The sequence below is a fragment of the Heteronotia binoei genome, chromosome 14 (genome assembly GCF_032191835.1).
Source record: "Heteronotia binoei isolate CCM8104 ecotype False Entrance Well chromosome 14, APGP_CSIRO_Hbin_v1, whole genome shotgun sequence".
Classification (NCBI taxonomy): domain Eukaryota; kingdom Metazoa; phylum Chordata; class Lepidosauria; order Squamata; family Gekkonidae; genus Heteronotia; species Heteronotia binoei.
Window position 1 is genome coordinate 36,368,743 of NC_083236.1, and position 27,827 is coordinate 36,396,569.

Sequence of the window (27,827 nt, forward strand, 5' to 3'; positions counted from 1 at the left end):
ACAACTCCTGGGCTTCTGTGCATAGCATTTAAAGTAATGAGTGATGGAAGGATTCTAAAAGGATGGAGCCAGAAGCAGGAATGGAGAAAAAAGATGAATGTTAAATGTCAGTTGGGGAGAGAAGATAGCATGAGGGGGAAAGGCAGAAGAATAGAAAAGGGAGTCATCGTTTTATGGTTATTTTGGTGAAAAAGTAGATGTGTCAAAAGTCCATTGGTCTGTTTAGTTATGTTCCATTTAGTACAGAATTACTCTGTTAAAAACAGGATCACCACTGATAGGCAGTTTGCCTCCTCCAACATTTAAAGATTGTCTAAAATCTAACCCTTGACTCATGTAACTTGCATTGCCTTTTATCCCTAAGTTTTACTTGTTTCCAGGGTCATTTTCTAGAAATAATGCCGGAGCTTATTAGCACAACTCATTTGCATAACTCATTTGCATATGCCACACACCCCTGGCATCACCAGAAGGTGGACTAAATTGTATCAGCTCAGCGTCTACCTTAAAATGCTCCTTGAATTATAATTGTCATAATAAAACCTTACTCCCATTATACTTTTTAAATGACTTTCTGCTATGTGGCCATAGTGACATGATGAAGATTTCCATCTGTCTGCTTTATATGTTTTGGTTATTTCCCCATTTTTTTGTGGGGAAAACTATTAGAAAGTTGTCAAATCTTAGAGTTCAGAAGGGAGCCCAATGGAGCCCAAAAGCAAGTATTGTGGAGCCCAAAATGGAGCCCAAAAGCAAGTATTGTGGGGCGGGATGGGGGAGTGAAAGGAAGAACACAATAAAATTTAGGTGTTCTGAAACTCCACTCCTGTGAGCTCCTGCCCCAAATGAGGCCTGCTTGTTTCTTTTTCTTTTTTTGTCTCAGTAAACCAACAGCAACTAGTTTTCCCAGGGCCATTCAATCCTATCCTAAGAAATTAAGTCTTTCGCTTATAAGTGAACGCACCCGAACATATATATCGTTATCAGTCTCCCCTCTCCTCCTAGTCTATTGAACAGCTTCTTACTTTGAAAAACGGATTTGGGGTGTGTGTATGTTTGTTACTGAATTTGATAGCCAAATGAACTCCAGGCCACTTGGATACCACTGTGGGAATAAAAGTAAAGCTGGTTCCCTGTGCAAGCACCCAGTTGTTACCAACTCAAGGGGTGATGTCACAATACAACCTTTTCTTGCCAGATTTTTTGTTATGGGGTGGTTTGTCATTGCCTTCCCAAATCATCTACACTTTACCCCTAACAAGCTGGGAACTCATTTTACCAAACTTGGAAGGATGGAAGGCTGAGTCAACCTTGAGCCGGCTACCTGAACCCAGCTTCTGCCGGGATTGAACTCAGGTCATGCACAGAACTTGGACTGCAGTACTGCAGCCTACCACTCTGCGCCAATGGACCAAAGTCTACATTCCAAAGCAGCCATCCTAAGCCACAAATACCAGGCAGGGAGTCCTGGATTTGTCAGAGAAATCAGGTGGGGCTCAACTTTCAGTACCTATTTGCACATTGAGTTATGGGTGGTACTACCATAGGAAGCAGAGGCAATGGTGGGATCATGGCACATGTTAATATAAATGAATAAATGTTTAAACTATTTGCCTGGGAAGGCAGATTAAAATAGGAGCTGTTCTAAACCTCTACTCACTCTCTCTTTTTGGTTTTGTTTTACACACTGGAGCAAAGTGTTTAAAGAGGTAGCATTGAGATAATGACCTACTTTCTCCAAAGAGCTATTTATTAGGACGAGGGCCTATTTTCTCGTTGGCTGCCAGCCAGAGAGCCACTTTGGGCATGTGGAAAGGCTTGTTAGTGCTCAGCAGGACTCTTCCATCAGTGATTCTTTGCAAACCCTCCTTTGAAGCCCCCTCCCACGATAATAATACTAATGGGTGCTGCTAGTTTTATAAGGGTAAGGAGTGTGCCTGTTTTTAGTGTTGTTATAGGAAGGGATTTTCTTTTTCTGAATTCCACTTTTTTAAAAGAACCCTTGATTCCTCTTATTCTTTTTTTCCTTTTTTTAAAAAGGGGTTTCTCTTTCATTTCTCTTTGAGGAGAAACCAGCACACCTTTTTGTAAGTCCAGCCTTTGCAGTTGTTTTAAGTGACCCATCACAAGGTGGTGCCCTAACAAGAGGATAGGAAAGTTTGGGAAGACAGCTATCCTGCAGCTGGGCTTGCCAATCCCCAGGTCCCAGTGGGGGTTCTCCCACTATCCCAGCTTCCTTCCTGCTCCCAGTCAGCTGGGCAGCAGGGGAAGCCTCGCCCCCATAGCCACCATGTGCCTTTCCACCTCAGAGGCTTCAGACTCCACTTGGAAAGGCTTCCTCTTGGGATAGTGTGTCTGTGTCTTTAAGGCTGAATGGGGGGGGGAGAGCAGGTAGAACAACATGGCTGCTCCCAGTGGCTGTGAAAGCAGCCCAGACCCTCCGTTGGTTGCACAATCTTTTCAGAGGTCGTTTGCATAGGAATGGTAAACTTGAACTTTTGGTTGCTCTGTGTTACTTTGAAGAAGTTGGAAGTTCAGCAACTTGTGAGTAGAGATGCCAGTCCCCAGGTAGGAGCAGGCCCTCCCCCACTCCAGAGTCATCAGAAATGGGGAGGGGGAGGAGGGAAATGTCTGTTGGGCACTTCATTATTCCCTATGGAGATTGATCTGGGGTATCTGGGACTCCAGATGGGCTGTTTTTTGAGGTAGAGGCCCCAAATTTTCAGCATAGCATCTGATGACTCTCCTCAAAATGGTCTCCAAGTTTCAAAAAGATTGGACTAAAGGGTCCAATTCTATGAGCCCCAAAAGAATGCACCCCTATCCTTCATTATTTCTAATGTAGGGAAGGCATTTAAAAGGTGTGTGGTTCCTTTAAATGTGATGGCCACTCCCTTTGGAGTTCAATTGTGCATGTCACAACTTTGCTTATGGCTCCATCCCCAAAGTCTCCTGGCTCCATCCCCACAGTCCCCAGATATTTCTTGAATTGGACTTGAGAACCCTACCTGCAGCTTGTTGCACTGAGTCTGGGGAGCCCCTCCAAATGACAAGAAATGTTGACTTCTTGTCAACATTTGCTGCTTTTTACCCTATCTAAGTAAGTCCGAGGGAAGCCCCAAAGCTGTGAGGGCATCAACGTGGCAGATGAGGTTCAATATGGCCAAGTGCAAAGTAATGCACATCGGGGCCAAGAATCCCAGTTACAAATACAAGTTGATGAGTTGTGAACTGGCAGAGACTGACCAAGAGAGAGATCTTGGGGTTAGGGTTAGATAACTCACTGAAAATGTCAATAAAAAAGGCCAACACCATGCTGGGAATTATTAGGAAGGGAATTGAAAACAAATCAGCCAGTATCATAATGCCCCTGTATAAATCGATGGTGCGGTCTCATTTGGAATACTGTGTGCAATTCTGGCCACCGCACCTCAAAAGGATATTATAGCATTGGAAAAAGTGCAGAAAAGGGCAACTAGAATGATTAAAGGTTTGGAACACTTTCCCTATGAAGAAAGGTTAAAACGCTTGGGGCACTTTAGCTTGGAGAAACGTCGACTGCGGGGTGACATGATTATGCATGGGATGGAGAAAGTAGAGAAAGAAGTTCTTTTCTCCCTTTCTCACAATACAAGAACTCATGGGCATTCAATGAAATTGCTGAGCAGTCAGGTTAAAATGGATAAAAAGAAGTACTTCTTCACCCAAAGGGTGATTAACATTTTGGCCACTGTGTGATACAGAGTGTTGGACTGGATGGGCCATTGGCCTGATCCAACATGTTCTTATGGACAGTAAGCATGACCACTTGTTCTTTCAAATTACCCCCTTATCTTTAATGAAATTCTCATCAGTGGCAATGAAATTAGGTAATTGTTTTCAAATGAGTATGTAATTTATAAAGCAATACTCTGGTGCATTAATAACTCAGCTGGGGAAATGTTTAAGCAGTGGCATCCTGGCACCTATGATAAAACTTCAGTTCCTAGAGGGCAGTGGGCTAATGCTCACATGTCTGGCCCCTGTCAGTATACATACACCAACATGGCAAACATGGAGAACTCTAGGAAAACAAAACAAGCTTGCTCTGAAAGCTTGCTGTGAGGGCTCATAAATTCTGAGTCAGTTCTGAGTTGAGCCAAGGGCAGAGTGCCCAGTGCTAATTGTTCTCCATACCCCTTGCCAAATTTAGCAAATTTGCCATCTCTATCATATGGTACAGTAGTATTCTAAAGCAGGGAGGGGACAGTGCAGGAGAGATCCAGGCCTACTTGGGATTTTACAGAAAAAGTAGGAAGGACATGGGAAATGCAAGAGCAATTGCTCCAATCATTTTTGAATTTACTCAGCAGTTAAACCAAATGAAGTTTTCTCGATTTCTGTAATGCATGACTCCCAATTGACATGGAAGGTAGGAAAATAGTTAATGTCTTAAAGAAGTTATAACGGTATAGTTTATTTTCTCTCTGGAGATTATTTCTAGATGTAGCCAATGCATAGGCTGTTGGCAAAAACTGAAAGTTGAGGCAGGGAGCAAATATTAAGAATGCAACATGCAAACAAGGTCAATACATGGGAGAGGCTGAACTGTCAGATCTTCACATGTTTAAAACTGTTGCAGTTCATAACCCTTGTATTGTACTTGAGTGTGACCGAAAAGCTGTGTGTGAATGTGTAAAAAAGTGCTCTATAAATGCAAAAGTAGAAATAGGTGACTGGACCCCCTTTGCCATGTGTTTTGCTGACAACTCCCCCCTCACCGAGTAATTTAAACACACACACACCATAACTGGACTGAGATGTGTAGCTTTCACGCTCAGTTATTATTAGCACTATGCTTCAAAAGGTACTGGCCTTCTGTTTAAGGTCGAGATAGTAATCAGGGATGTTACTAAATATAGTGAAAATTATCTTTAGGTGAGAAACTGCTCATTTCTGCCTGCCTGGAACAAAACTGCAGCTGCCTCTGCCACCCTCACGCGCCACACTGAGGGAATTCAACAGAAGTGGTAATTAAAATTCAGGGCTTGTTTGGGTGTCAGTAGCATATAAACTGCATGAATAAAAGGCCCAGGAAAGAAAGGAACAAACACATTGGAAATATTGGCAAAACTGAGAAAAACAAAAAAAGAAAAGAAAAGCAGTGGGGGTTTCAAAGCAAGAGACCAACAGAGGTGACTCGCCATTGCCTGCCACTGTGTAGCAACCCTGGACTTCCTTGAAGGTCTCTCATCCAAGCACAAGCCAGGGCTTTCCTTGGTTTGCTTCTGAGGTCTTACAAGATCAGGCTAGCCTGAGCTGGGTGCAATTCAGGTACTGGCTCAGATCTCTGCTTCCCCAGAAGGTTGATGAAGGCATAAATAAATGAGAGTAGTAGTTTACAAATATACCACTAAGGAACCTATCATCTTGTCTGCAGAAGGAACCTGAGTGCAAGGCAGAGCATTTGGCTGCTTCTTCTAGGGTGAAGACCTAACCAGGCCTGTTGGGGTTCAGAGAGTTCTATGTGAATTAAGAGCACTCTCCATTAGCTGCGGCAACAGCACATTAGTAGGGGAAGATGAGTAGAGACGAGAAAGCTGTTCCCCTCCCCTCCCCCAAGCAAGCCTGTCAGCTATTCCAGTTATTCTCATGGTGGAACAGTTGATAGGATTTGGAGGAGCCATGGGGTTTCCCAGAACACAGTTGGGAGCCACCAAGAAAAGAGGAAATGTTGTTGTTGTTGTTACTTTGAGCCAGAGATAGGAAAGATACATCATCTGAAGTAGGGAGTTAGAAGCTCTAAATACAATTCTTAAATTGAACATAAGAACATAAGAGAAGCCATTTTGGATCAGGCCAATGGCCCATCCAGTCCAACACTCTGTGTCACAAAGTGGCCAAAAAACCCCAAGTGCCATCAAGAGGTCCACCAGTGGGGCTAGAAGCCCTTCCACTGTGCCCCCCCCCCAAGCACAAGAATACAGAGCATCACTGCCCCAGACAGAGTTCCAACAATAAGCTGTGGCTAATAGCATCTGATGGACCTCTGCTCCATATTCTTATCCATTCGCCTCTTGAAGCTGTCTATTGAAGCTGTCTAAATTGCCCAAAGAACAAGAGAAAGGAGGTGGTTAGCTCCCTTTCCATGCTAAGCAGTGAAATCAGTATTTAATGGATTGGATCCTTCCAGTAAGTGAGAAGTCTTTGCTCCAGAGGAAGATAGTTTTTGAAGTCTCCATTGAGCAGCAAGCAATGATATTTGCATCAAAACAAGTGAAGACACTGCAGATTTTTTTTTTAAAAAATCAAAACCAGAAACTTGTGATACCTTTTAATGGACTTATTCTGATACATGATTTGTGTACTAGAGCTGGCTTATGCCACAATAAATCTGCTCAACTATCTGAACCTACAGGTGCAGTCTGAGGGTCTGTGATATAGCTATTTTTTCTGGAACTAAAGAGGTGTGTGTCTCCTAAGTGTGTGGCTGATAATCTACCTGGGAGTCCCATGTAAACCCCCTTGGAGATCCTTCATAGAAGAAAGATGGGATATACAGTTAAAGAACAAGTGTCCCAGAAACTGCTTCTGCTGTAGCAGACAAACATGGGTAGTTTATAATTTTTTATTTTTTGGTAATTTCTCCAGACCACCAGATGGCACTGTTTCATTGGCAATTAATGCTTCCAGGGCCTCCGATCCACTGTTCTCTTATGACTTGGGTCAGCCAAGGTCTGCTCAAATAAAGAGCCAGATTTAGAAATTTGAAAATGAGGAATAATATTAGTTAATTAAGTAAAAAGCAACAGGGGAAGCCTATTCATAATCACCAGCAGACTGAGACAACAGAGGGTGGACAGAACAGCGAGCTCACGTCCTTCAGAGATATAAAGCTGGGATTTCAGCTGGTGTGAAATCTCAGAAACGTCACTGGTGAGAAAAAGCTATAGGTTGTGGGTTGGTTCTCACATCCACCCATGTCCCTTTGTTTTGTTATTACTATATAATTGGTTAGAAATGGAAATATTGTCTGAAAAGCTTTTTATACAAGGTGATGAGGAGCATGATTTTTGTGGGGCTACATCTGTGGTGGCCCATTCACCTATACAATATACAGATGTTGTGTTTCTCACAAGTAACATGCTCAAAGATAAACTTCACCCTGCTCATGATGTGGCTTACAACATCCTCCTCCTTTCTATCCAGTTTATCCTTGCAACCAACGTGAGGTAACTTAGGCTGAAAGAGTGGGACTGGCCCAAAATCTCCTAGTAATATTTCATGGCAAGGTTGGGATTTGAACCTGCGTCTCTTAGATCCTAGTCCAACCACTACACCATGCTAGCTGTCATATTGATGACTCCCAATTCCAGTGCTTCAGATGATTTCATTCAAGAGTCTTCTGTCCATGTTCAAAAGCATAGACGACACTAGACAAGCTTGCCGAACCTTGCAGGTGAAGTCATATGCTTCAGAGTTGCCACAGAAAGATAAGAAGGACTTAATCCTGTTAAAAGATACCTCTCCCCCCCCCCCAATTCCAGTTTCAGATACCAGATGTGACAAGAGTTTTCTGGTCAGTTGTGTCTAGGGGTGGGCATAAACAGGGAAAATGTGGTTTGGCTTGTGATTTGCCTGGTTCATGAACCACGAACCATCATGAACTTCTGGGAGCTAAACAAATTGGTTCAGTTCATGAAATTTGTGACCTGGTAGAATGCCCCCCCCCATCATGTGCTAGAAACACCAAGCTCACAGGAGATCTGTGGCTGACTCTTCTCTACCTGCCTTCCAAGTTTGCTGAGGATTGGATTTATGGGATCTGAGTTACATCCCACCCTCCCCAAAGAAGATGCCCCCAAGAAAGTGCTTTCTGGGGACACCTTTTTGAGGGGCTGTAACTTGGACGCTGTAAATCCAATCCTCACCAAACTCGGAGGCCAGGTAGAGGAGAATCAGCCAGAGATCCCCTGCAAGTATGGTATGTCTAGCTTGCACAGGATCTGTTCTATACACTTCTGGACCAGAGCCTGTCAAAATTACCGCCTGGCAGTTTAGGAATACATAGAATAGATCTTGTGCAGACTAGAGACCTAAAAGTCACAGGAAAGATGGTCCTCTACATGCTGTCCAAGACCTGCCCCACATTGCTTTGATGATGGGAAACACCGAGGTTGAATGGAGACAGTGTGTCTGAAAATTTATCTTTTCACAAACCAGCACAAATGGCCATGAACAGCTGGAAAGTTCATGAAAAATTTGTGCCGGTTGACCTGCCATGATCTTCACTTCGTGAACCATGAACGGGCCAAAATTCATCATCAAATTTAGTCTGTGAGCCAGTTCACGCTCACCCCTAGTTGTGCCTCAAGCTCAAGCATCACTAAAAAGGATGTATTCCTTGTATCCAACTGAAAATGGAGATTGTCCACCAGATCAAATCTCATAACCAAGACGCTGAGCTGAAAAGGACAAGGGCAGAAAAGTCATTCAGGAAAACTGGGAGCTATTATGCTACTCCCCCCCCCCCCCCAAGTCAATTCACGGCCAATTTGTGGTGACCCCATAGGATTTTCAAGGCAAGAGATATTCAGAGGTAGTTTTCCATTGCTGGCCTCCACATCACAACTCTGGTGGTCTCCCATTAAAGTACTACCTTGCTGAGCTTCTGAGATCTGATGAGATTGGGCTAACATGGCTATCCAGGATAGGACCAGTATAAGACAGCTTCATGAATTTGTGTGTTCAAGTTGTACAGATAAGCCCCCTTCCCATACCATCAGAATCCTGCTCATTTTGCAAAAAACCTGAATCCACTGCATGTCTATTTAAAAAAAATGTTAGATGATCCAAAGCAACCTGATACAGACCCAGTCCCAAATGGTTCTTACCAATGAAAGGAGATACAGAGGAAGCAGGAGTAGGGAGTAAAAGCAGAAACTTGAATACTGAAAGTTGAATACTGAAACATATAGGGGCAACGTAAAGGCTTTACTTTACTGATTTCCTAAGCCCCTTTAAAAGGCCACAGTGTGGTAAAAATGCTTGCGGGTCCTCCGTCTGTTCAGATGTGTGCTGGAGACAGAGACTGATAATAGTTTCAAAGGGATTTGCAATTGATTCAAAAGCATCTTTGCTTCCTTTGGGACATGGTTCTATTGTACAGCATACAGTCTGCACATATAAATCCCAAAGTCCAATCACTGGCATATGCTAGACCCACTGCCAGTCAGAGTAGGCTAGACTGTATGGAGATGGCCAAATATTTTGCCATAGCCTAATTCACACAATAATTGGCAGGTTCTGAAATAGTACCACAGAGCCTGTTTAGCAGAGACAAAAGCGGAAGGAGTAGATGTGACTATCTTTAAAGGTGCATCTAGTTCTCAAAAAAAAAAAAAAAAGGTTGGGTCCTGGCAACTTTTTCACTAAATTATGCTCAATTCCTCTTTTTTTTTTTTAAAAAAAAATAAAATAAAAATAAAAATTTCAGCCTTGCTTCTAAAGGAATAACCTGACTTTTAAAGGAATAGAATTCAACAAAAACTTCCCATCCCCTTAAATGACAGCGAATTAAACAAATCTTTTGGTCATTATCTAGCAGTCTGGGCTATTCAAACCGAGCCCAACCCCTGGGACTGAACATCAAGATTTACAGCATCCATTAAGGAGAGTGAGAAGGAACAAAACAAAACACAATGCCATCTGCCCAGCAAGGAGCAAGCTTGCGGGGAGAGCAAGAAGGGGAGGGGAGGTCTGGACTCCTAGTGGGATGGTGTCCCTTGTTCATGACACTTGCCCATTGGCTGTGAATTACAGTGCCAAATGGGCACCTTGGCTAATTTGCCACCTCGTTATACTTGCTCTCATTCCCCGAACAAAGTCTACCCGCTTCTTTATGCCGGTAGGGAAAGAGCTTTGGAACGCATTAAGGCTGATTGTCGACGCCTGCCTGAGCCAGCCTCTGAGCAAAGCTGCTTTTAAGCAAGTTTTATTAGAAATGTGCCTTTTTAACTGTGCTTAGGGAGTCCATCGCCAGACTCCGAAATGATGCATCTCAGTCGCTTTATTTATTCCTTGCGAAATAGTAGTCGTTTATTTTTTTTTTATTTTTTCCCCTTACTGCAACATGCTCTTTCTTCAATTAATCATTTTGATTTCTGCACGCTGTGCATATGTCATTTTTCCCCTAGCAGTGTTAAGACTTTATCAAGTATCTCTCTTGTAGCATTTAATAAATCATTTGTTGCTTGTTTCTACATACAGGGTCCTTCAAGTGAGTCTTAGAACATCAGCGTTGCTGCTACATTACTTTCTTTTTTTGACACTCCGGTTTTTCACTTATGGGCTGTAACTCAAAACCGGAGACAGCCGCTAGAAAAATAGGATGTAGCTTCTAATCTCCAAACATTTGTTTCAATAGTCGTACGAACTTCATCTAATCATATTATTTATCATGACTTCTGTTTCTGAGGATGCCATGAAAAAGTGTGAGTATTGAAGGGGGGGGGCAAGGTAATAAATACTTGCAGTGAAAATATGAACTGAGATGACGCGAGTTATAGGAGGTGATATAATACACCCTGAGTTTATATTCTTTAGTTTACAGGCTGTGCAAAGGACTCCAAAATCTCTCATTAAAATGTCTTTAATCCATCTGATAGTCTGCTCAGAGCCTCATAATTCTCTTTGCATGGAGTGTATTTCTTTTGTAAGTATAACACATTTTTTTTTTAAAAAAAAATACACACAGGAAGGGAATGCCTTCTATACAGAACTGAAGCACAGTGCTTGTCACCTGAGATGTTGAAATTGAGGCTGTGTTTTTCTCTGTGAGAGAATGCCAAACTCCAACTCTCTGCCTGTGAGAGAATGCCAAACTCCACACCTGCCTCCCAGGGTAGGGTTGGAGGACACGCTATAGTGGCAAAATAGGGTTTAGTTAGTGCTTCACAAGGCATTTTTTGTAGCAGGAACTCCTTTGCATATTAGGCCACACACCCCTGATGTAGCCAATACTTCAAGAGCTTATAGTAGGTCCTGTAATAAGAGCCCTGTAAGCTTTAGGATGTGTGAATTCTAGCAGGAGCTCCTTTGCATATTAGGCCAAACACTCCTGAGGTAGCCAATCCTCCAAGAGCTTACAACACTCTTGTTTGTAAGCTCTTGGAGGATTGGCTACATCAGGGAAGTGTGGCCTAATATGTAAAGGAGTTCCTGCTACAAAGTCCTGGGGCTTCAACAGGAGATCTCTCCCTACTCAGAATCCTGTGTGAGCTGCTCTGAGTTCTATTCCAGGAGGAAAAGGGAATATAAAATGTATAAGAGCCCTGCTGGATCATACCAGTGGTCCATCTAGTACAGCATCCTGTTTCACACAAGGGCCAAACAGTTGCCCTGTAGGGCCAACAGTCAAAGGCCCTCCCCTGATGGTGCCTCCTAGCACTGTTATTCACAGGTCTACTGCCTCTGAGTATGGAGGTTGTTTTTACTCAGCAAGGCTGGTGTTACCACACTTCCACAAATATGTGAACATGTGTTCAGAGACTGCAATGGGGAATTGGCTTGCATGTTTCTGCAAGGAGTGGAAAACCAGGATCTTTTACTTAGAGAGCTGGCTGAGAGTAGCAGGTTTTCAGTAGGGGGCCTTATCCTAAGCAAATACTAGAAAATACCAAACCAAAGCCCAAAGGAAAGATGATGAAGAAGAAAATATTGGATTTATATCCCGCCCTCCACTCCGAAGAGTCTCAGAGCGGCTCACAATCTCCTTTACCTTCCTCCCCCACCACAGACACCCTGTGAGGTGGGTGGGGCTGGAGAGGGCTCTCACAGCAGCTGCCCTTTCAAGGACAACCTCTGCTAGAGCTATGGCTGACCCAAGGCCATGCTAGCAGGTGCAAGTGGAGGAGTGGGGAATCAAACCTGGTTCTCCCAGATAAGAGTCCGCACACTTAACCACTACACCAAACTAGCTCTCCTAGAAAGAGGGATCCAGGATGTCTGGAGTCTGACTTGCAGTCCATGTTGTAGCCCAGGTCAGACTCAGTGATTTCAACTCAGAAAGTTGAAGGCTGGGGTTCAGGTAAGATGTAGAAACCAGCGACTAAGATTTGGGGGCTGAGAGGTGGCTTTTATATACCTTTAGTTATACTGAGAAGTGCAATCAGATGGCTTCCAACTCAGGGCTGCTTTGGGGTTATACTAGAAGCCTTTTGCCCATCAGCTTCATTGGATGCCCCTGAGCATTAAGGGGGAGGGGGAAAACCTCCCTTGATTCTTTTTCTCCACTCCATTCATAATTTCATAAACGTCTGTCATATGCCCATTTAGTCATCTTTTTTCCTAAACTGAAAAGCCTCAGACAGTCTTTCCTCATATTAAATAAATATTAAGCTATGAGTACATATTAAATAAATAATTCTGGATAGAACATGTTCAGATCTCCATGGGCTGTTTATGCACAGAAGGAAAGGGGGAGGGGAGTGTTACATCTGTCTTGCGATTATCAGGCAGTACGAAGCCTTTGGATTAGCCGGGTCTGGTACAGATGCTGTGATGATACTAGGATTCCCAGCACTGCCATGCCTTAGTAAATGCCCGGAGATTTGGGGGTGGTGCCTGGGGAGGATGGAGTTTGGGGAGGATGTGATGTCACTTCTGGATGATGGTCTAGGCCAGGGGTGTTGAACTCATTTGTTATGATGGCTGAATCTGACATAAATGAAACCTTGTTGGGCTGGGCCATGTGTGTACCTATTTATGACTAGGTAGTGAAGATATAAACTTTATAAAGGACACAGAAAAAAACAAAGTTTTTTTTTTAAAAAAAAACCTTTAAAACATCCTTAAAACATTAGCAGTCTTAACGGTGCTTTCTTTTTATCTCTCTGTTGGAGATGCTTGAAAATTCAGAGTTGTGGAGTGGCAATAATTGGAGTCGAGGCTTGAGTTTATCAAAAGAAATGAAGTTTACTAGAAAACATCAGGATAGGGTACTTGGGATAAAAAGAAATACAACTTAGCTTACCAACTAGTCTAACTATGTCTAACCTCTACATGGCTATGGATTATACAACTCTTTGTCTAGCTTCTTCTACCCAGAAAACACCGAGAACAGGAAAAAGAGCAATTCAGCTTGCATACAGCATCAAAGCTTTTCACCAAAATTCTCCAAAATCTTGTATTTTAGCTAACAACAAAGGTGTAACTTGTGTAGGATTTTCATTTATAAACATTATATCATCTGCAAATGCTCTATATTTATAGGTAAATCCTTTAATTCTCATTCCTTCTATTTCTTCATTGTCTTGTATTTGCATCAATAAGATTTCAAGAATCATTATAAACAACAATGGTGAAAGTGGACAACCTTTTCTTGTACCTTTGCTGATTATCATTTCATCAGTAAGATCTGCATTTATACATAGCCTTGCACATTGTTCAGTATATATTGCCTTTATCATTCTTATAAAGTTTTCTCCCAACTTTATTTTTTCCATTACTGCAAACATAAAGTCCCAGTTCCAATTGTCAAAAGCTTTCTCTACAGCCGCAAAAAATAATGCAACTTCCTTCTCTGGATGTCTTTCATAATATTGTACAATATTTACAACAGTTCTAATATTGTCTCTTATTTGCCTTTTAGGGAGAAAACCCGCTTGATCTTCCTTTATAAAATGTATTAAATATTGTTTAAGCCGTTCTGCCAAGATTCTTGTATATATCTTATAATCATTATTTAATAATGAAATTGGCCTATAATTTTTACATTCTTGACATAACTTTCTTCCTTTGGAATCAATGAAATTACAGCTTCTTTCCATGTATTTGGTGTTTTCCCATTTAATCTTATTGCATTCATCAATTTTTGAAGTTTCAGTACTAATTCTTCTTTAAGCTTTTAATTTTTTTTTGCCATATATCCATCTGGTCCAGGTGCCTTTCCAGTTTTCATTGCATTAATCGCTACTTCAATTTCTATTTTTTCAATTGGATCATTTAAATTTTTTTCCATATTCAGTTAAGGGTGCTATTTTAATCTTTCGCAAATACGCTTCCATTCTTTCTTTCCTTACTTTAACACCCTTAAATAATTTAGCATAATACTTAAAAAATTCTCTCTTTATTCCTTCTTGATCTACCATCTCTTTTCCATCAGCCACAATTTTATTAATAATTTTACTTTCTTTTTCTTCAATTGCCAGGCCAAGTACTTTCCAGGTTTGTTTGCTCCCTCAAAAGATTTCTGTTGTAATTTTTTCAAATTCCATTCCATTTCCTTATTTAACAAATGTCTCATTTGTGTTTGTAATATTGTAATCTCCCTTATAATTTTCTTTTTCCTTGGCATTCTTCTTAATTCACCTTTTTTCTTAATTTCATTTTGAATGTCCAGCATCTGTTTATCTTTTGCTCTCTTATTTTTATTATTCAATGTTATTAATATTCCTCTCATTACTGCCTTGTAGGCATCCCATACCGTCTGAAATTCTATATCTTCTCTATCATTAACTTGGAAGTAAGCTTTAGTTTCCTTTTCTAAATATGTCACTATTTCTTTATTTTGTAGTAAATCTTCATTTATTCTCCATCTTCTCGACTTTTTAGACAATTTTGTAATCCACATTATTGGGTTATGGTCAGCTCCTATTTTGGGTAAAATCTCTATCTTCTTTGTTATAAGTCCCAAATCTTTGGTACCCCACAACATGTCAATTCTAGAAAAAGAATTATGTCTGGCTGAAAAAAAGGTATAGTCCCATACTTCAGGATTGAACTTCCTCCATATGTCCTCCAAATTCTCTCGTTTAACCAGCTCAAAAAAAGACTTTGGCAATTTCCCTTCTTTATCAATTTTTTTCTTCCCAGATCTATCTATTGTGTTCTGAATTGTTCCATTAAAGTCCCCCGTCAACAAAATTTGCCCATAGGTCACTTCATCAAGATGTTGCGTAATATTTTTAAAGAAAATGTTCTTTGCACCATTTGGAGCATAAAGTCCCAACAATAAAGTTTTTTTAGCATTCAATGTAATTTCTGCCGCTATATATTTTCCATCTTTATCTTTAAAAACCAATTTCGGATCTAATTCTTTTTTAATATAAAAAATTACTCCTCTCTTCTTCTGTTCAGCCAATGTATAAAATTCTAGTCCCAATTGCTTTTTCCATAAAAATTTATAATCCTTTTGTCTGTGCACTTCTTGTAAACAAACTATGTTACAATTTTGTTTTTTTATCCAATAAAATGTTGCCCTTCCTTTTTGTGGTGAATTTAGTCCATTTACATTCCAAGATATCAATTTGTAATCCATCATGGTGCAAATTCTTTATTTTCTCCATAGAATCTACACAATTCCTGTGTAATTGTAATCCTTTTCCCTTGCAGTTCAAAGCTCAGATCTTCAGGTATTATCCATCTGTATCTCATCGTCATGCAATTTTTCTGTCAGTTTTTTATATATATTCCTGTCAGTTAACACTTGTCTTGGCAACTCTTTCATAATTCTTATTCTACTACCTCCCACTGTCAATGCCTTTTCAAAATTTTTGTTTATGATTATTCCCACCATTTCTTTTGTCATAAATCTTATGACCACATCTCTTGGCATAGAATGAATTCACTCTATACATATAGTCATACATATTTCTATTCCCTTCAGGATCTTCCTTCAAAAATTCTGCAATTATTTTTATTATGTATTCTTTCAGATCAGATTCTTCATCTTCTGGTACACCTCTCAGACGAATCTGTGTCTCCATCAACTTGCAGACATGTATTATCACCTTTTCTTGTAATTTTAACAAGGTGGAATCAAGTGTTTTCACTATCTCTTCCATCTCTTGTACTTTTTTTGTTATTACTACAGTCTCATTTCTGAGATTCTCTATTTCTTTTTTAAATTCTTTTTTTGAGTCCTCAATATCCTTTCTTATTTTTTTTTTAGAGGCAGTTATCATTTCTTTCACCCCCTTCATTATCCTGGCTTCCATTGCATCTAATTGGGCTTGCATTTTCTCCATTGAAGCAGACCTAGCACGAGTTTGCTTCGGGTCTGACATGTAAAAAAGATGGAAAATTTTTATCTCACCAAATTAAATTTGGACCATCAGGTTTAATAGAGTGAAGCTTGCCCTTTCCAATGAACCCAATTTCGCCATCCTCTGAGCCTCCCAGGCTCAGATATTAATGTTTAAAGTTTTTATTTTTCCCAAAATGGCGGTCATGACTTTTGCTTCACTTTAAAAAAAAAATTCTTTTCCCTTTAACCAATTCAAATCTTCTTTACCATTATCCAATAGTCCTTATTTTATAATTGCCAACTTAGTTGACTTCACCAATTTTTATTGTCCCAGTCACTTTAAAAATGTTGTTAAAACTTTGTCCTCCCAGCAATGACCACCGATGTTTCTCTCTGATATTATAATCCTAGAGTAGGCTGTTTACTTCTCTAACTTCCTTCTTCTTTCTCTGATACTTCTTGCTTTTCCTGCCACCAAGTCTCGTTTTGCTGGTAGAGAAATCTCACAATATCTGATGTACTTCCTGTGTTGACTTTGAGTGCTGCAGATCTATGACAATGGGGCTACCTCCTCAACCGCAGATAGACTAAACAATAAATTCCTTTCTCCTTTAGCACTGTCTTTTAAATTTACAAAGTTCAAATTTAGCCCCTTTTCTTCTCCTCCTTTCAGGCTTCTATTATTTCCAACTCCCATCTTTTAATTTTATTTTGTTTAGCTTTAGTTAGTTCTGGAGTGAAAAGATAGCAATCAGTACCTTTTTTTTGTAGTTTATCCAGATCAACACCAGTCTTTTGTAAATTAGATGTTTAACGTTGTAAAAGAAGATTCGGATCCTGTCGAGCTTATGTCAAATAAATGACTCTGGAAACTTCTGCAGATGATGACTATGCAACTTCTCTCTGAAGATCCCTCAAAGGAGCCCCCCCCCCAGGACTCCCTTTCAGCCAAGGTAAGTCTCCTCAAAGTATCTGTGCATATCTTGGACAATTCTCTAGCTGAGAAAAGTAGGCAGTAGGCATTAATTTGCCTTTTACTACCCTGAACAGAAGTGCCAGCCTGCCCCCGTTAAGGAAAGCAGCTCAGCTCGCCATTTTCCGATCCTGGAAGTCGTGAATTCCACATGTTAATCACCCTTTGGGTGAAGAAGTGCTTCCTTTTATCCGTTTTAACCTGACTGCTCAGCAATTTCATCGAATTCCCACGAGTTCTTGTATTGTGAGAAAAGAACTCGTGAGAATTTGTGCCTCACAATCCTCTCTGGTTGTCACCACCCTGAACAATTCAGTGTCATCAGCAAACTTGGCCACTTAACTGCTCACTCCCAACTCCAAATCATTTATGAACAAGTTAAAGAGCATAGGACCCAGTACTGAGCCCTGTGGCACCCCACTGCTTACCGTCCTCCACTGAGAAGACTGTCCATTTATACTCACTCTCTGCTCCTATTAATTAGCCAGTTTTTGATCCACAAGAGGACCTGTCCTTTTACTTGATGACTCTCGAGCTTTCTAAGGAGCCTTTGATGAGGAATTTTATCAAAACCTTTCTGGAAGTCAAGATAAACATCTATTGGGTCTCCTTTGTTCACATGTTTGTTCACCCCCTCAAAGAACTGTAACAAGTTAGTGAGGTAAGATCTTCCCTTACAGAACCCATGCTAAGTCTTCCTCAATAACCCATGTTCATCAAGGTGCCTATACATTCTGTCCTTGATAATGGTTTCTACCAACTTTCCTGGTATTGAAGTCAGACTGACTGGCCTGTAATTTCCCGGATCTTTTCTGGAACCCTTTTTAAAGATGGGGGTGACATTTTCTACCTTCCAGTCCTCAGGAACGGAGGCAGATTTCAATGAAAGATTACATATTTTTGTCAGAAGATCCACAAGTTCAAGTTTGAGTTCTTTCAGAACTCTTGGATGTATGCCATCTGGACCTGGTGACTTATTAGTTTTTAATTCGTCTATCAGTTGTAGGACCTTCTCTCTTGTCACCTCAATCTCTTTCAACACCCCTTCCAAAATTAGTGGTTCTGGAGCAGGCAAACACTTCTCATCTTCCACAGTGAAGACAGAGGCAAAAAATGCATTCAGCTTCTTAGCCATTTCCCTATCCTCCTCCTTCAGTAATCCTTTTACCTCTTGGTCATCCAAGGGTCCCACTGCCTCCCTGACTGGTTTCCTGCTTCTAATATATTTGAAGAAATTTTTATTGTTGGTCTTTATGTTTTCTTTGTGCATGCACTGGAAAAAGTGAACAGGGTTTCTGTGTTATTGGGTATTTAGTGTATACATTTATATTCATCACATTCTGTACCTACGTGGTACATTCCATCTTTCCTCATGGCTTACAATAATAGTTAAAACATTTCCAATTAAAATTTTTCCTCCCTCCTCCCCTTTTCAAAGATGCCTGCCATTCATCCCCCCCCCCAAACAAAAACAACCTGAGCAAACAGGCAGGCAATGCAGCTCTCCAAACAGGGGGTGTCCTTCACCTTATCAGGGAGCCCATTCCATAGGACTAAAGTCATGATGGAAAAGATCCAGGCTCTGGGTGATGCCCAGAAGCGACAGCTGTTGCTTGTGCACACAGAAGCAGACAGTCCTTCAGATAACGATGCTAAATATTCCAAAGCATACTCACGTGCACCTTCCCTCTCAAAAACTCTTGGTGACATCACTGGAACAGATGCTACATGGAGAAGTCAGACCAGAAGAATATATTCCATGCAAAATTTCTACGCTGGGGAAATTCAGAAGCAACTGAAAAACCGAGTGCTATAGCACTTTGAAGATCAAGAGATTTATCGAGGCAATGAGATTCTGTGGAATAGATGCGATATATGTGACAGACTGAGTTCTAGACCTCAAGATCTTGCACCTCAATAAATCTAGTCTTGAAGTGTCACAAGATTCTGTTGTTCGCATTCTGTTGTTGTTTGAACTCATTACACTGAAGTTCAGCCACCGGTCCATCTGTCTCTGTCTTGTTTACTCTTGTCAGCGGCTCTCATGCAGAGAAGGGTCTGCTATCCAAGGCCCTTTAACTTGATATACAAAAGAATGAACCTGGGACTTCTGCATGTAAACTCTGTGCTCTATCACTTAGCTCTTCCTCCTTGTTAGGTACCTCAGCCTTTCTTATGCTTTATAGATTGAGAAACTAATGCTCAGATGTAAAGATCGCCTTCAGATCTCCCAATAAGTTTCTTGTTGGAGTGGTCCTTCTGATCTAATAATTCTAGCAAAGTGCTGTCAAGTCACAGTTGATTCCTCATGGGGTTTTCAAGGAAATCTATGAGCAGAGGTCATTTGCCATTGCCTTCCTCTACATAGGAACTCTGGACTTCCTTGGTGGTCTCCATCCAAGCATTGATCATGGCTGGCCCTGCTTAACTTCAGAGCTCTGACAAGCTCCAGCTAGTACTGAGTTATTCAGACTGATGTGGGTGCTGATCTAGCAGATTGAAATCCAGCACTATTCATGCTGGACTATACTGGGTATTCAAACATTATAATATGGAATAAGCTTGAATTAGACACACACTTCAGCATTAAATATCCAATCTTCATTTTAGTAGCATTTTAAAACTTTATATGATCTGCAGTGCAGGTGACTGAGTTCTTGGGGAGGTGCCATGTTTACCTGTCCCTCATCCAAGCACTTTGGGTCACCAGGAGGGCTTTCATGGATGTGTGAAGGCAGCATGAGCACAGGTGACATCATATCCAGCACATTTGTGACTCCCATGGGAGTGATGAGAATCCAGCATCAAATCGGAACAGCCTATTGTTTTCCAGTGCACATGGAGTGCCTCCAATTGCTGAAGCACAAGAAATACCACAGCTTTTAAATCATCTAACTTGCATAGAATAACACTTCTCAGATGCATTAAGAAAGTCCTCATGAAACATGGGTACGATGCTGTTATTTGTGCAGTAATTTGGGGCCTTTGGCAGGGAATGTAAACCAGGTGTTCTCCAACAATGCCATGCTGTCCTGTTTCATGCCAAGAAAAATAACAGTCTGGTGGTACAAAATGCCATCAAGTTGCAACCAATTTATGGTGACCCCTTAGGGCAGAGGAGTCAAATTCATTTGTTACAAGAGAGGTGTGGAGATACCAGCATTGGTAATGAGACAGGAAACCTAGGTCTCAATTCTATCCAGGAGGATTCAGTCCAAGAGGATGCAAAGAATAAATGGACATAAGTCTGAAACCAGAACATTCAGTTGCTGATCCAAGAGTAGTAGTACTTACAAAGGAATTTCAAAGGGAGATTAGAAATTGATAATGAAGCTCAAAACAATGCATCTTCCAGGACTGAACTAAAAACTAGTTTTCCTGTCTCATTATCAATGTGTGCTGTTATCATTTGGCATTTGAAATCACTCCCCTCTCCCAAGATATAATGACCAATCCAAGTGTTCTAATCCTAATCAGGGTGTTTTTGAAAGAAAATAAATCCAGATAGGAACAGAGAAATACTTTTTTTAAAACCCAAAACTTTTTGAAATAAGCCAATGTACATTGTGCTTGTCAGAAGAATCCATCCTTCCACCCAGCCTCCCTCTCTCCAAAGAAGAAGTGTGCTTGCACACAAGAGCTTATATCTGGAATGAAACGCTGTTGGCCTTAAATCTGCCATGGGAATCCAGCATTGGTCTCTCTCTCTCTCTCTCTTCATCCCAAAAGCGGAGAAGCAGCCCTGGAGAGGCAAGCAGAAGGTGTGTGTGTGTGTGTGTGTGAGAGAGAGGGGGGGCAGAGGCAGGTTTATTTTTATATTTCTCCTGCATGAAGCAGCCACAGAGTTCTCCATGTGCCTGTGAGTGTGAGAGAGAGAGTGCGAGGGAAGGGGGAGAGAGGCAAAAGGCAGGAAGCAGAAAGTGAAGAACTACTGAGGGAGCTGTGAAAAAAGCAAGGTACAGTGCAGCTGCAACATCAGCCCTGGAAAGGAAGCAGGAGAAGAAGGTTGCTTAGGGGGTGGATTTAAGCCCTGTGTGGGCCAGATGCAGCCCATGGGCTGCACATTTGACACCCCTGCTGTAGTGTATTGTGCTTTAGTAAAGCACCGTGCGGCCATGCAGCAGAGGCGACCAGGGGGAATCCCCTGGTCACTCGGCACAGCATGCGAAAGGACTCCGCCAATCAAGATCTGTGGCAGGAAGTTTGACTGGCCAGGATTGGACTGGGCCAGCTGGGGGCTGTTCCGGGCTGAGTGTATATAAAGCGGGTCCCGGCCCGCGTTGCCCTGTTCTGTGATGTACCATCCAATAAAGCATGTTGCCTTCAGCACGTCTCGTCTCTGAGTACATTACACTGGCGACGAGGATGGGATCTGGCTAGGAAGGCTTTCCCAAGTGGAAAACAGCTGACCTGGCTGGAGCTGAGGAAGGCGCAGGACCACAAGAAACTGGGACGCCCGCTGTCGCAATGGCGAACTCTAGTGTAACGACGGGCCATCTTGCTGAATTCAACCCAGACCACCCCGAGAGGTGGGAGACCTATACCAAACGGGTCGAATGCTACCTGCGGGCCAACATGATCACGAATGACAACCGAATGAGGGACGTCCTGTTGAGAATCTGCAGAGAGGCAACCTTCGAGATCGCATGAGGTCTTTCTGCCCCAGCGAAGCTCACCGAGAGGACATATGGGGAGGTCGTCAGACTCCTCACAGGGCATTTCTCGCCCCAACCGTCCATCGTCGCCTGCAGATTCCTCTTCCACAAGAGGGATCAGAAGCCCGGGGAAACGGCTGCAGTCTACCTGGCCGCTCTCCACCAGATCACAGGGAACTGCAGTTTTGACAAGCGGGAGGAGGCCCTGAGGGACCGATTCGTCTGGGGCCTCTGAGACGAAAGGCTGCAGCAGAAGCTCTTCGCCAAGGAAGAGCTCACCCTCCAACAAGCCTTCAACGAGGCGACGGCCTTCAAGAGGGCCACCAAAGCATACAGCCACCCATGTGGAGAGGCCGTCCACCATGAAGAGATGGCACCGGGCGACTGGGAGGATGAAGAGGCTTTCCAGCTCCGGCGGCCACAAGGAGCGGACCTAAGAGCCCCCACGAGACAACGAGCGATGGAGAGACCCTCCACCATCAAATGTGCCAGCTGCGGCGACCCCCACGAGAGGAGGGACTGTCCATACTGCAACATGGACTGCTGAAGTTGTGGAAAGATGGGCCACATCGCTCGGGCTTGCTGGGCCAAGAACAGCCGCCGGTGACCAACAGCGCATCACGACTCCACCGAGGCCCACACGACAGCGTCAACCAGCCTGCAGGTATTGAACTTGCCCCTCTCCGCCCCCAACAAGGTCAAAATGACGGTCCTCATCGAGGGCGCCCCATGCCTCATGGAGGTGGACTCGGGTTCCTCCATCTCCATAATTTCGGAGGAAAACCTAAAGAAACTGTGCCCCCGCCGCTGCCTCCAACTGAGGCCAGCTGACTTTGTTCTGAGGGACTTCCAAAAAAACCCGGTACACATTGTGGGCTGGGCCCGGGTACGGGTGGAGAGAGGGAAATTCAGGGGACCTCTGGACATTCCGGTGGTCAAGCGCCAGCTCACCACCTTACTGGGGCTGGCTTGGTTCCAACCACTAGGGATCCAGTTAGTGGGGGTAGAGCAAGTACAGGCGAGTAGCTTTGAGGACGTCTGCCGGGAGTTCCCAGCAGTTTTCGATAGGTCCCTGGGAAGTTACAAAGGGCCACCCATCACCCTGCCTCTCGACCCCCTTGTCAGGCCAATCCGACTCAAGGTGAGGCGGGTTCCGTTTGCCTTAAAGTCAAAGATAGAGGCGGAACTGGACCGCCTCACAGCCCAAGGAGTCTTAGAACCAGTGTCCTATGCGGCCTGGGAAACCCCCATAGTCACGCCAGTGAAGCCAAATGGGGACGTGATAATCTGCGCTGACTACAAGTGCGCGATCAACAAGGCGCTCCAGGACAACCCCTACCCCGTCCCGGTGGTCAGCCATGTACTGGCGGCATTAGCGGGGTCTAAAATTTTTGGGAAGCTGGACTTGGCGCAAGCGTACCAGCAACTACTGGTCGACACCAAGACAGCCGAAGCACAGACTATCGTGACCCACAGGGGAGCCTTTAAGGTGCGAAGGCTGCAATTTGGGGTTAGCGTAGCTCCGAGGATCTTTCAAAGTATAATGGACTCTCTTCTTAAAGGGATCCCCGGAGTGCAGCCGTTTTTTGATGACGTTCTAATCGCCGCCCCTGACGCCGAGGAGTTCAGCAGCTGCCTGAGAGAGGTACTCCGCCGCTTCCAAGCGGCGGGGCTAAAAGTCAAAAAAGAAAAATGCTTGCTTGGGGTACTGCGGGTGGAGTTCCTGGGGTTTGCACTGGACGCAGCGGGGATCCATCCGACGGAGGACAAGACCAAGGCTATAGTCCAAGCCCCAGCTTCTACGTGCAAGGCGGAGCCGCAAAGTTTCCTGGGGTTGTTGAACTTTTATCATTCGTTCTTGCCCCACAAGGTGGCCATAGCGGAACCACTCCACCGGCTGCTCGATAAACAAGCCCCGTGGGTTTGGGGAAAGCGCCAAGCCGCAGCTTTTCAGGCAGTCAAAGACCTCCTTGTCTCCAACGCTGTGCTCCACCATTTCGACGAAGCCCTGCCGCTGATCCTGGCTTGTGACGCTTCCCCGTACAGGGTGGGCGCAGTTCTGGGGCACCAGCTCCCGGATGGGAGGGAGGTCCCGGTGGCGTACTATTCGAGAACCCTAGCCCCTGCGGAGTGCAACTACGCTCAGATTGACAAGGATGCTCTGGCAATTGTGGCGGGGGTGCACAAGTTCAACGACTACCTATATGGTAGGCACTTCACCATTGCCACGGACCATAAGCTGCTCCTGGGCCTCCTCGCCCCAGACAGGCAGACCCCACAAATCTTGTCCCAGCAAGCCCTGAGGTGGAACCAATTCCTGAACTCCTACACCTACATCCTGGTGCACCGCCCGGGCAAAGCCATGGGGCACGCGGACACCCTCAGCTGCCTGCCGCTTCCCTTGATGGACCCAGATCCCGCCCTGGCCCACCAGGTGATGCTCATAGAGTCTCTGCCCGAGCGGCCACTCCACGCCGCTGAGGTGGCTCGGGCCACAGGCAGGGACCGCATCCTCGCATGGGTTCTGAACTGGGTGGGGAGGGGTGGCCTACGGGCAAGGTGGACAGTGAGTTCAGGCCATTCGCGTCATGCAGAGATGAGCTATCCACTCACAAGGGTTGCTTACTCTGGGGCAGCAGGGTGGTTGTTCCCCCCCCCCCATGCGCAAGCAAGTTTTAGACGCCCTACACGAGACTCACCCAGGGATTGTGAGAATGAAAGCCCTGGCCCGCAGTTATGTATGGTGGCCAGGCATGGATGAGGAGATTGAGGGGTGGGTGAGAAGGTGCCAACCCTGCCAAGAATCCCGGCCCGATCCGCCTAGTGCCCCCGTCCACCGCTGGGAGTCCAACCGGCGGCCATGGTCCTGCCTGCATTTAGATTTTGCCGGGCCATACCAGGGCCAAATATTCTTTGTCCTGGTCAATGCTTACACTAAATGGCTGGAGGTGATCCCGGTTGCATCCACCTCCACGGCAGCAGCCGTCAGGGCTTTGCGGAGGGTCTTTTGTACACACAGGATCCCCGATACCCTGGTCACGGATAATGGGACCGCATTCACTTCCCGGGAATTCCGTGAGTTTATCAGTCGGTACCTCATCCAGCACATTAGATCCGCCCTATTCCATCCGGCCACCAACGGCCAGGCAGAACGCATGGTGCGGACCACCAAAGAGGCCCTGGGTCTCATCGTGCAGGGGGACTGGGACCACCGCCTGGCAGCCTTCCTGTTCCACAACAGGATTACCCCCAACCCCGCAACAGGGTCGAGCCCCGCGGAACTACTCATGGGGAGGAAACTGATAACCAGGCTAGACAGGCTGCACCCGGACTGGGCTACAGACGTCCGCAATTCCCCCGAAGTCAGGGAAGCGGTGCGGGGGTTCTTCCCGGGTGACCCGGTGTATGCGAAGAACTTTGCTAGTGGCCCAGAGTGGGTAGCAGGCAGGGTACTGCGATCGTACGAGGTGTCGACAGAGGGGGGCCAGATCCTAAGGAGGCACATAGACCAGCTGTGCCGCCGAACTGTGCAGGAGGAGCCAACAGGGGCTGGGGAAGTAGCGAGTGGGAACGAGCCAGCAATGGAACCACCTGAAGCGGCCCCGCCGGCGCCGACCCTGCCAACATACGATTCCCCGAGGCCGTCTGACCCAGAACCGCCATCAGTGGTGGCCTGCCAGCCGCCGGAAGAGAATCGCCAAGAGGAGAGCCCCTCTGTGGGGGCCACCCCAACGCCCCAAGCGACCCCAAGGCGATCAACCCAGGAACGCCGGGCCCCAGCCTACTTGCAGGATTATGTGACTTCAACTAGGGGGGGAGGAGTGTAGTGTATTGTGCTTTAGTAAAGCACCGCGCGGCCATGCAGCAGATTCCCCTGGGTTTGATTCCCCCTGGTCACTCGGCGCAGCGTGCGAAAGGACTCCGCCAATCAAGATCTGTGGCGGGAAGTTTGACTGGCCAGGATTGGACTGGGCCAGCTGGGGGGCCGTTCCGGGCTGAGTGTATATAAAGCGGGTCCCGGCCCACGTTGCCCTGTTCTGTGATGTACCATCCAATAAAGGCATGTTGCCTTCAGCACGTCTCGTCTCTGAGTACATTACACCTGCCTTAAGGCTTTCAAGGCAAGAGTCAAAGAGGAGTGGTCTGTCATTGCCTGCATCTTCATAGCAACCCTGGGCTTCCTTGGTGGTCTCCCATATAAGTACTAACCAGGGCTGATCATACTTAGCTTCCAAGATCTGACGAGCTCAGGCTAGCCTGAGCTATCCACACCACATCATGCAAATAGGATAGTGACACGGAAGTGGCATTATGGCTGCATTCTATGAATCAGTAAAACAGCATTTTATCTTGGTTTGGAAGTAACTTTTGTGATTGATGTGCAAGAACTGAAGCAAGGTTGCAGCTTGTTTGTAGATCCCACCCCCTCCTGCAGCTGTCAAAACGACGGCACATCTTTTCCATAATAAAGTGTCCATTAATGGCCTCTGGCTCTGTTGTGCTGGTTTTAATCAGCCCCAGCTCCTTTATTTTCATAGAAGTTTCAGGGATTGTGCACCGTGAGTGGCTCTCCTTCCTTGTTGCGTGAAGCTCAATTGGTGTAACAGGAACAGAAGCCATTAATAAAAGATTAAAGGGGAATGTGCAGTGGGTTGTGTGTGTGTGTGGGGAGGAACAGTAAGGTTTTAAATTCCAAGCATATCTCCATAGACATGTCTTTATAAAAGGCAGTTTCCTCGACAGGTGTTGAAATGCAGTTCTCTCTACATGTTCAATTATAAAATCAGACATGTGAACTTTCAGATTGCTGTGCTGAGCAAAACAGATGCAGGCTTTTTAAAGACGATTAAATTAAGGGAATTCAGAGTTTTTTCAGAATCACAATCTCACTCGAGCACAGTTGGAAAACTACAACATGTTACCCCAAACCTCATTAAACTATCATAAACTTTCTGCAGCATTTCTTTTCCCTCAGCCTTGCTGATTGCCAATATATTTATGCTGCAAATAGAAGGTCCCTTTCTAAGCCTGGACTCCTCCTCCTGATACTGTAGAGGCCTGTTTGGAACAACAAATCTGTTTCCATGGGGATACCAGCTTGTGATGTCACCAATGACAAGACCTTCTTGTCTGCAGAAGTAAGACATTAACTGTGCAATCTTGAGAAGAGTTACTCCATCTAAGCCTATTGAGTTCAATGGACATGCAAAGGCGTAGCTCTGTTTAGAATTACACTGCAAGAAATTTGGAAAGGGAATGTTTTGGTGAGGCAGAAAAAGACCCAACAGCTCCATAAAATAGCAATAACTCAAGAGGGTTAGCTGCATTAATCCGTTACAGCAACATAAACAGGAATCCTGTAGCACCTTTAAGACAAACAAGTCTTCATTATAACGTGAACATTTGTGGACCTTTCCACAAATTCAATTTCCACAAAGCTTCTCTTTTTTAAGCTTGTTGATTTCAGAGATGCCATAAGAATCTTGTTTAGTTTTGGAGACAACAGCGGTATGTATCAATGCTATGTTAATGTCAGCTGCAGATGGTTTCTTCCCTAAATAAGTACTACAATGCTGTGCATATAAGTATTTTATTGAGGCTTATAGTTTATGGCTCGGGGAGCTATCCCACAGATCTCATGGTTTGTGATTCATTTGCTGTCCCAAAGGAAAGCTGGCAACAATGATTTTGTGAACACTACTCCAAAGTTCTCGAAGGATGGACACAGATTTTTCAGTGGTGGAAATGGTTTCAACCTAAATCTGTTGCCTTTCAAACAATAGCCTTGGAATCCAGCAAGCGGATGTTCAGACAACTTTGACAGCACATCAGCGTTTTCCCTAAATTGCAGTATCCAGAACTCGGCAGAAGTTGTTAACTGTTAACTCAGTATTAAAACAATGCAAGTTTATCATGTAGATAAGAGGTGTGCAGTTCTTTTCTGGTTAATTTTTTAATAACCTTGAGTAATTTCCAATTATTTGTTTGTATGTCATTATTCATTGTATAAATAGGGAGATGCCCAAAAAGACCGCCACAACAACATTTAACTTTAAAAGGGGTAAATTCTCTGAGATGAGGAGGCATGTGAGGAGGAAACTGAAAGGAAAGGTAAATACAGTCAAAACCCTTGGGGAAGCTTGGAGACTATTTAAAACTATAATCCTAGAAGCTCAGATAAAATACATACCAG